The sequence below is a fragment of the Homalodisca vitripennis genome, chromosome 6, assembly GCF_021130785.1.
Source record: "Homalodisca vitripennis isolate AUS2020 chromosome 6, UT_GWSS_2.1, whole genome shotgun sequence".
NCBI classification, from domain to species: Eukaryota; Metazoa; Arthropoda; class Insecta; order Hemiptera; family Cicadellidae; genus Homalodisca; species Homalodisca vitripennis.
The window spans coordinates 140,425,352-140,433,264 of record NC_060212.1 but is presented as its reverse complement, the minus strand read 5'-3'; positions in this window follow the sequence as shown (position 1 = coordinate 140,433,264).

The window sequence follows — 7,913 nt, the reverse complement described above, 5'->3', positions numbered from 1 at the left end:
ATTATATATACTCTGATTATCAAATCAATGCCCCTGTAAAACGATAAATGGAATAAGCATAATAAACCTAATCTTAAATACGAAAAATGTATACTTATACAAACTCCCACATAGTCCTCAGTTTTTTAAAAACTTACTCCAACTTGCCACACTTGAACATGTCGTACAGATGACAGAGACGATTCTACTGCTGAAACAGAAAACCTCTACTTCCAATTACCTTCCATAATACATTAAAACAGAGCTCTGATTGCTCCATCACCCAATAAATCACGGAAGGTTCATAAACTAAAAGATCTAGACGAAATTTACAATCCGATTCAAGGTCGTGGAAACCGTTTGGCCTAAGTCAACAGTCTTTGTTTAAGCATCGCTCCTGATCTGAACTCAGATCCTTGATGTAGGATTTATATGGACAAGTTTTGTACCCGTCCATACAATTGTAACTTACTACAGTAAAACTAACACAACATTTTCAAGGTTCAGATGTTATTTTTATAAAGAGTACATATTACAAAAATATTAAATGATCTCATTTTAATAAAATTTTAGCAGATTGTATTGATGAACTAAGAATATAGTTCAGTTAAAGTGTGACAGGGATGTCAAAAAACCATTTTTTTATTTTTTATTTTGCTACATAAAATTTCCTTCTAATCTTTTTGTATTTAAATTATACCAAATACTCTAAGTACATTTTCGAGAAACAAGATTATTTTAATTTAACATTGTGTAGAAAAAGTTTACTTTTACAACTTTCGTTGCATTTCTACAAAAGAACACAAGCTCAGCCGTACATTGTAGTTATGTGTTAGACTAGTTTTACAACTTAGGACATGATCGCCGTACTACATCCATGACGTTCTGTAATTTATGCGTTTTTGAACTTCCTAAAGAATAAACGGTATGTCGCCAATTGACGAAGACATTGTGCAAGTGTCTTTGCGAAGTTGCTTACAGATACGACTTTCATAATTTTTATTATGCTATTAACAACAAAAACCGGAAAGTTAAAAAAAAGTTTATTTAGCTAAAAACTTTATATAATCTTCCAAACCGGTAAATGTTCTACAGGTCAATATAATACAAATTCTGGTTTTTGTGTAATTGATCATTAAAATTATTTACTTAAGATGTGACAAGATTATGTTTTTATAGATGGATTGCATGGGTGATACGTGCAAGGAAACTACGGTGAAGATGGCGACCAATCACAGACGTGTTTACTGTCCGTCATAAACTTTCCCAGTTTAATTCTGCTAGGAGCTTCTCAGTGCATAGCTCTTTATTTCGTATTTACTTCCTTGTTGAGTGACCAATACATTACTGGACATGTAAATTTTATAAAAACAAGCTCTACTTCCATTGAGTGTTATAAAGGAAGCAATATTACAGATTGGAAATTTAGTAAAATTATAAACATTGAAGTATAATTTCATGATGTAAATCAAGAATATCCGCATTATGTGTCGTGTTTAACCCAAGAGACTTTTGAGAAATTCTGTGAATAAATTTGACATATTAAAAGATACAATTCTATGTGAATCATCTTTACAAAGGTTGTACTTGAGATGACTTTCAGAATTCGACGCTTCTTCAACTTCTTGGTGACGAAGATAGGAACTTCTCTTCATCCAACCAATTACGTAATCAGGTTTAATGTACAGAAGTTCAGCTTGGATACTTTTGCTACGCCACTCTCTGTTCAGTACAAAAGATTACGAACACAAAAAATGAAAAAATAAATCAATAACCAAACGTGTTACATTATTTTTAATTTTATCATTAATTAGTTTATTTCATTGTAATATAATGACATAATTGACATATAGCAAGACAGAGAATCATACGTAAAAAAATATATACATATATTTATAATAAATACTAACTATTGGCATCAGAGCTCAACAGTTTCTCGTACCAAAAAATCTATGAATCAAGATAAGAAGAAGGGAGAAAACAGTGCTTGAATTCAGTCGCCTAAAACTAAAATTGAGACGGCATAGCGATTTATCGAGACAACTGACAACCACATCAACGTGTCTCATCAGAAGGACATCAACATAAATAACTTTTGTCCATTCAAATCTGATCATCAAGAGTACTTTAATTTATTATTTAAAAATTTGCCTTTTAACGCACTTAAATTAGATGTTTTGCATGATAGGGACCATTTTTGATGACATATACATTTAAGTTATTTTAATATTTATACTAAATAGTAAAAAGATATTTTATAAATAGTTCGTAGTATTCGTTTATTTTGTAATGAATGTATTCATTGGTTGCATTTTTTCGTTCATTAGTTGAAAGAAACTGGCATATATACCAATTAAATACTTACATATAGCAAATATAATTAATATCCAACTTTTTACATACTAATTCCATACGTAAGAATAATCATAATAAGCATTTATTTCAGGACTCGTTACTTTGAAAGCCCTACTTAACTGTACATGATATTGTGTTGTTTTATTAATATATATATATATATATATATATATATATATATATATATATATATATAATATAGTAATATATTTAAAACACAAGTATTATAAGACTCATGATGAAGCGTAACATACGTTCCAAGTGAAAGAAAGGAAAGCTTAAAAAGTTGTACATACACTAAACCTACATATTATCTCACTCTTCAATCTTTGTTCATTATTAAATTATAGATGAAATTCAATATGCACTGTATATACATACAAATTTTTGTCTTGAAATCAAACCGACATTTTTTTTCAAAAACACAACAAAAGTGTTCATCATCCGACAATATTTAGGTAAAGATTTATAAGGAACAGTTTAATAAGTACAATAAAACTTAATAAGTTTTCTTGGATATTTTATAGTTTGGAACATTTAAAACCAACCGCTTAAGCAGCAACTTAACCAACGTCAGTTTTAACCTGAAAAGGCTTCTCAGCTTCAGCTTCTCTATCTAGGATTCTCACGATTATACTACACTTATATATGTATCTTAAGTTCAGGTTTAATTTCAGTTTAACAAGGTTATCAAACTTATTGTAACAAAATATTTATAGCCGTAATCGTCTTGGAAATCGGTGACTCATCTTCATCTTCATATTGATTACTTAGGCAATTTAAGGTTTTCATAATAAGGTCTTCATTTAAATTAAGTCACATGGACTCTTTTAAATATTAGGGTAGAAATCTTTGTATATACATGACATTCCTCTGATATATGACATATCAAAAACCTAAGACCTGCTACAAAAAATAAAAGCCAAATATTGCATTATATTTTCAAAGATGCCTGTATTCATGAGGCAGAACGGGGTGGATCCGCTTACTGGAAAAGGAAATTATTATATTATTTGTTGCATCTAAACATGTTTGATTAATTTTACTCAACTATTATTACTTTTTATGATAAATACTCGTATAATTTAGTAGCGATCTATAAGTTGACATTGTATACTGCTAATAGTAAAGTACTGTCAATTATTAACTACGAAGTATACTTGAAAAATATTTGTTATATGCCAGTGAAATTCAAAGCCTATTTTGAAACCTTCTTGGTGAAGAAGTGATGAATTAACATCTGATTAAACTATTAAACAGGGTCAAATCTAGGTTAAGCTGAGGTCTATGACATGCACACAATATCTAAATATAATTTCACTCCATCATCAATGTGCTAATATATTAATTAAGTTTTCTAGGTCAACACGTAGATTGGTTTATTAACACGGTCTGGTATAGCAACCACTATTGATGACATGAGGGTAACATAAACCATATGCCAACGATGTAATCACATTTGGTTATAGACTGTTCCATTACTATGTATCCCGTGTCTGCCACTTTGGTGTTTCAGTAATACTGCGTTATATAACCAGCAACTCCACAAAGTGATCTATAATTATCGATATATTAGACTGTTTGAGCTGCTCAAGACGGCAGCTATGTATAAACGCATTTTAAGAGAAGATATAATATATAGCATTATTTGTTTTCTAATTCTGAAATAAATAAGCACATTTATTCAATCTAAACTTATAAATCGACAACTACTTTTTCGGTGGTACAGAAACGAGAGTTATTGTAAGTTTTGAATTCCTAGTGGTCAAAAACATGTTTAAAGAAACAGAATACACAATATGCGACGCTAAAATGGTAACAAACAAATTAAATATATGGATATTTAATTTCGTATATTTTTTACAATCTTTCGTTTAATGAAGCAATAATAATTGTTTTTTGTAATAATTCTTTTCTATATCCCCTACCATTACCTCTAACTTCATACTCTTTATCGCTTTTATAGCGTCACTTTGACTTATTATTTTATTGTTTTAACTTTAGTGTCTAACCCAAAATTTATATAAAACCGTACGTTTAAGGATTCTATATTAATTTAGTTAGTAGGAAAATACATTTGGATATATATTGGTTTTTTTCTACTAGTTGGATATTAGTCATTGCTCTTTAAAATATAAAAATAATTTATATAATGAATAAAGCTAAATAAACTGTATTTATTATTTATTGATAGAACATGAGCAGTATTATTATACAGTAACAGTAAATTAAAAAAAAATATTTCAATGTGTCTGAAATTTACTGTATGGGAACTTTACCTTTACGAAGTGCACCGCAACAGATGCGGTTGGACTATAGTTGTTAGTAGTGGAATGCAAAGAGCCTCTTCAAAATTTACAAAAGGCAGAATTTCCTATACAACCTTTCTGTTACTGATGCAGGGAACTGATATCTATGTGCCAATAATTTAGATATTATGTTTTTCCATTCATTTGGAAAATGAAAATTTGTGAATCTTCAGTAACATTGAGAATGAAGTTAAATTGTTTAGTATCTGTAAGGTTTTAAAAGAAAGGTCTTTGGCTCTCGGAAGGAAAGTTTTAGGAGTATTTATTTGTTATGAAAACTCTATTGCACATGTTGTTTTGTTATTTTGTTTCGATCAGCCGTAGCTTTGATAATTTTACACCTTCATCCAAGTATGACGAGAGAATAGATAATAATGAAGAAAGAAAAAAGCGCCAACATATTCATTGTTTTCAAACTGTCAAAACATTAGCAGCCTTTGGGAAAGAAGCCATACAAATGTAAATTAAGAGGTTACCTTTATGCATTGGAAGTAAGAGTCTTTTGATATTAAAGGACTTAAAGCCATTTCTATTTTGTAACATTCGTTTATAGTACAATATGTTGTGGTCAGAGTTCATGCATTAGTTTTATTTTTAAGTCAGAAGAAAGACAATAAAATTTGCTACCTCCTCTGTTTTATTGAGATACTAATCGAGGAAAAATAAAAATAAAATTATGAACTTGCTCAACAATGGCAGCAAGATCACGGTTAGGACTAGTTTCGTGCTTCCACCGTTTGTCATGGATACACTGAGATACGGGCAGATTTATATTAGCCAGATTTCAATAGTTTAATTTAAATCTACCGCAATAATTTGAACTCTACTGGATACTACATAAATAAACGAAAGATATTTTTGCAAAGTATTCGTCTATTTGTTCCAATTATAAAAGTATAAATATTTTAAAATATTGTTGGCCTTCATCTGGCTACTTGATTACAATATTTTAGCTATGGAAAAGTTTTGTTATGTTTATTACCAATGCTATTAACCCCTGTCAGTACTTGCTTTCTATTGTTTTCATTATAGTATTAAAAACATTGATACTTACATTTACAGATTTGCCCTGCACTATTGGTCTTAATTCCCTACCTCTAGTGCACTACATCTTTATAGTGCACTATCTCTAGTGTACTATATCTTTATAGTGCACTAGAGATAGGGATGAAAGTATTCTCTAAACTCTGTTCCATTTATTTTAATTTTTCTTCTATTTTTTTTTAAAAAAGATATCGTTGGGACAGATAACTGTTTATAATAATTAGAGGAAAAATAACGTAAATCAAGAAAGGTTTTCTTTTCTCTGAGCTAATGCTAAAACTGAATCTTAAAGTTATACAATTATATATGACGTTTACAGATGTGACTTCATACTGTTGATTGCAACAAACTAAACAGGTAAAGCTTGTAAGCAATCAATCACAACATAGATTCGTTGCTTATAGCAGATTGTAAGGCTGTCATGGGGCAGATTACGTCACTGACGATATTTCTTTACTCCATGGTAATAGTAAGGATCCAGCTCCAGGAGATAGCTTCTTATTGCTCTCACCACTCAAACGATGTGATCGAAAAACTATTATATCAAGCTTATTTCGCAATGGAGCTGAACCCTTTTTGTACCGACTTATAGCAAAATGTTTGTAGAAAAAGCTGATGTGATTATTTAAATATAAAAATAAAACAATTTCTATGAATCTTTACTGCTAGGCCTGCCAACTAGATTAGTATTTGAATCATCACTATGTATAATTGAAATTAATTGATGAACTTGATGTCACGGCAGCTATGAACAATCTTTCTGGTGATCTACTAACGTCTTATATTTAAATCTGAGTAATATTTTTCTTTCTAATTGGGCCTTAAGAAGTATTACTAAAATATTTTATCTGTCAACATTAAAAAAGGGCCTATTTAAAAGTTACTCAAAACTGATTGGGTACCTAGCAAGTGAGTGTTATGAGCCGTGTGATGTTGGCCGTATTATTTAGCACGCCTAACCAGGTTGCCGTCATCATCATTTCAGTAATGATTTCTTTTTCTAAAGCCACATTAAAATCATTGTCTATATAGAAAAATCTCAGTTTTTGGGGAACTACTGCTAATGGAATTTTTGACTACTATATTTGGTGTTTTTATACAAATGCTATATTTAGTAAGTATGTATTTATGAAGTTTATTTGCTGTAATACTACCTTGTTGTGTTGTAAGCTGTACTGTAATAGTTTTCCATTACAATCATCGTCAAACCGTAGGTAAATAAAAGCCACCATCCTATCAGTTAAAAACATATGACGTAGGTTATATGCTAGGGACAAATCACAAGAGACACATGTGATTCAACAAATTGTACCCAATCATATATAAAAACGTTCATTTTAAATCTCTCACTTATTTCACTGCGTTGCCTTGATCAATCACATGGCTGCTTCTTTCAAGATTACTGTATATTGCTGGAAATTCAAACGGATGATTTGCTTCTATTCAGTATAAGTCGTGATTGGTATAAATCATGTTAATAAATTAAATCTGTGACACTAAATTATGGTTAACCATTTTGAAAAATTAATAATTTTATATTTCCTAACTTGATACTGGACATATTATATGGATTCAATGGTTAAGGCCTAGCCTGTGCATTGAGAAATAACATTCTAATATAATGTGAAGAAATAAAAAATGGGTGGAAGTATTAATGTCCGATATATAAGGTGAAGGAAATTTACTTTCCTTCGACACGTTGCAAAATCCTAACCATAGACAACGTCTATTGAACAAGTCGATGGTCGTAGACTTATATCGCTGTATTATCTGTAAATATATTGATACAGGGTGTTCACAAAAGAGTGTTAAGACTTCTGTGGTAATAGTAGGCCTACTAGTGATTTAAATATAAAATGCACCATAAACATAGATCGAGAAATCTGTTATTTAAAAGCTAGCCCCTGTTTTGTATAAAAAATTATTTACTGTACAACTAGTAAAGCTAAGATACCAAACTTTGCATGGGTTGCGGCAAATGTGAGAGCAGGAATAATAAAGGTACCTAAAGCAAAGGAAAATAAATCAGGAAGAATAGAAAACAAATTATGCAGGGTCAGTATTTAGTGTCCCGCCCTTTCTACTTTTGTCGACATTTATTCAGATATAGACCACTACTGAGTTTTGAGTATCAAGTTCCTTTATTTAGCTGAAATCCATTTCGTATCGTATGTAGTGAAAATAATAAGTACTCTCACATCAACTTGACATTAAAAAACTAATCGA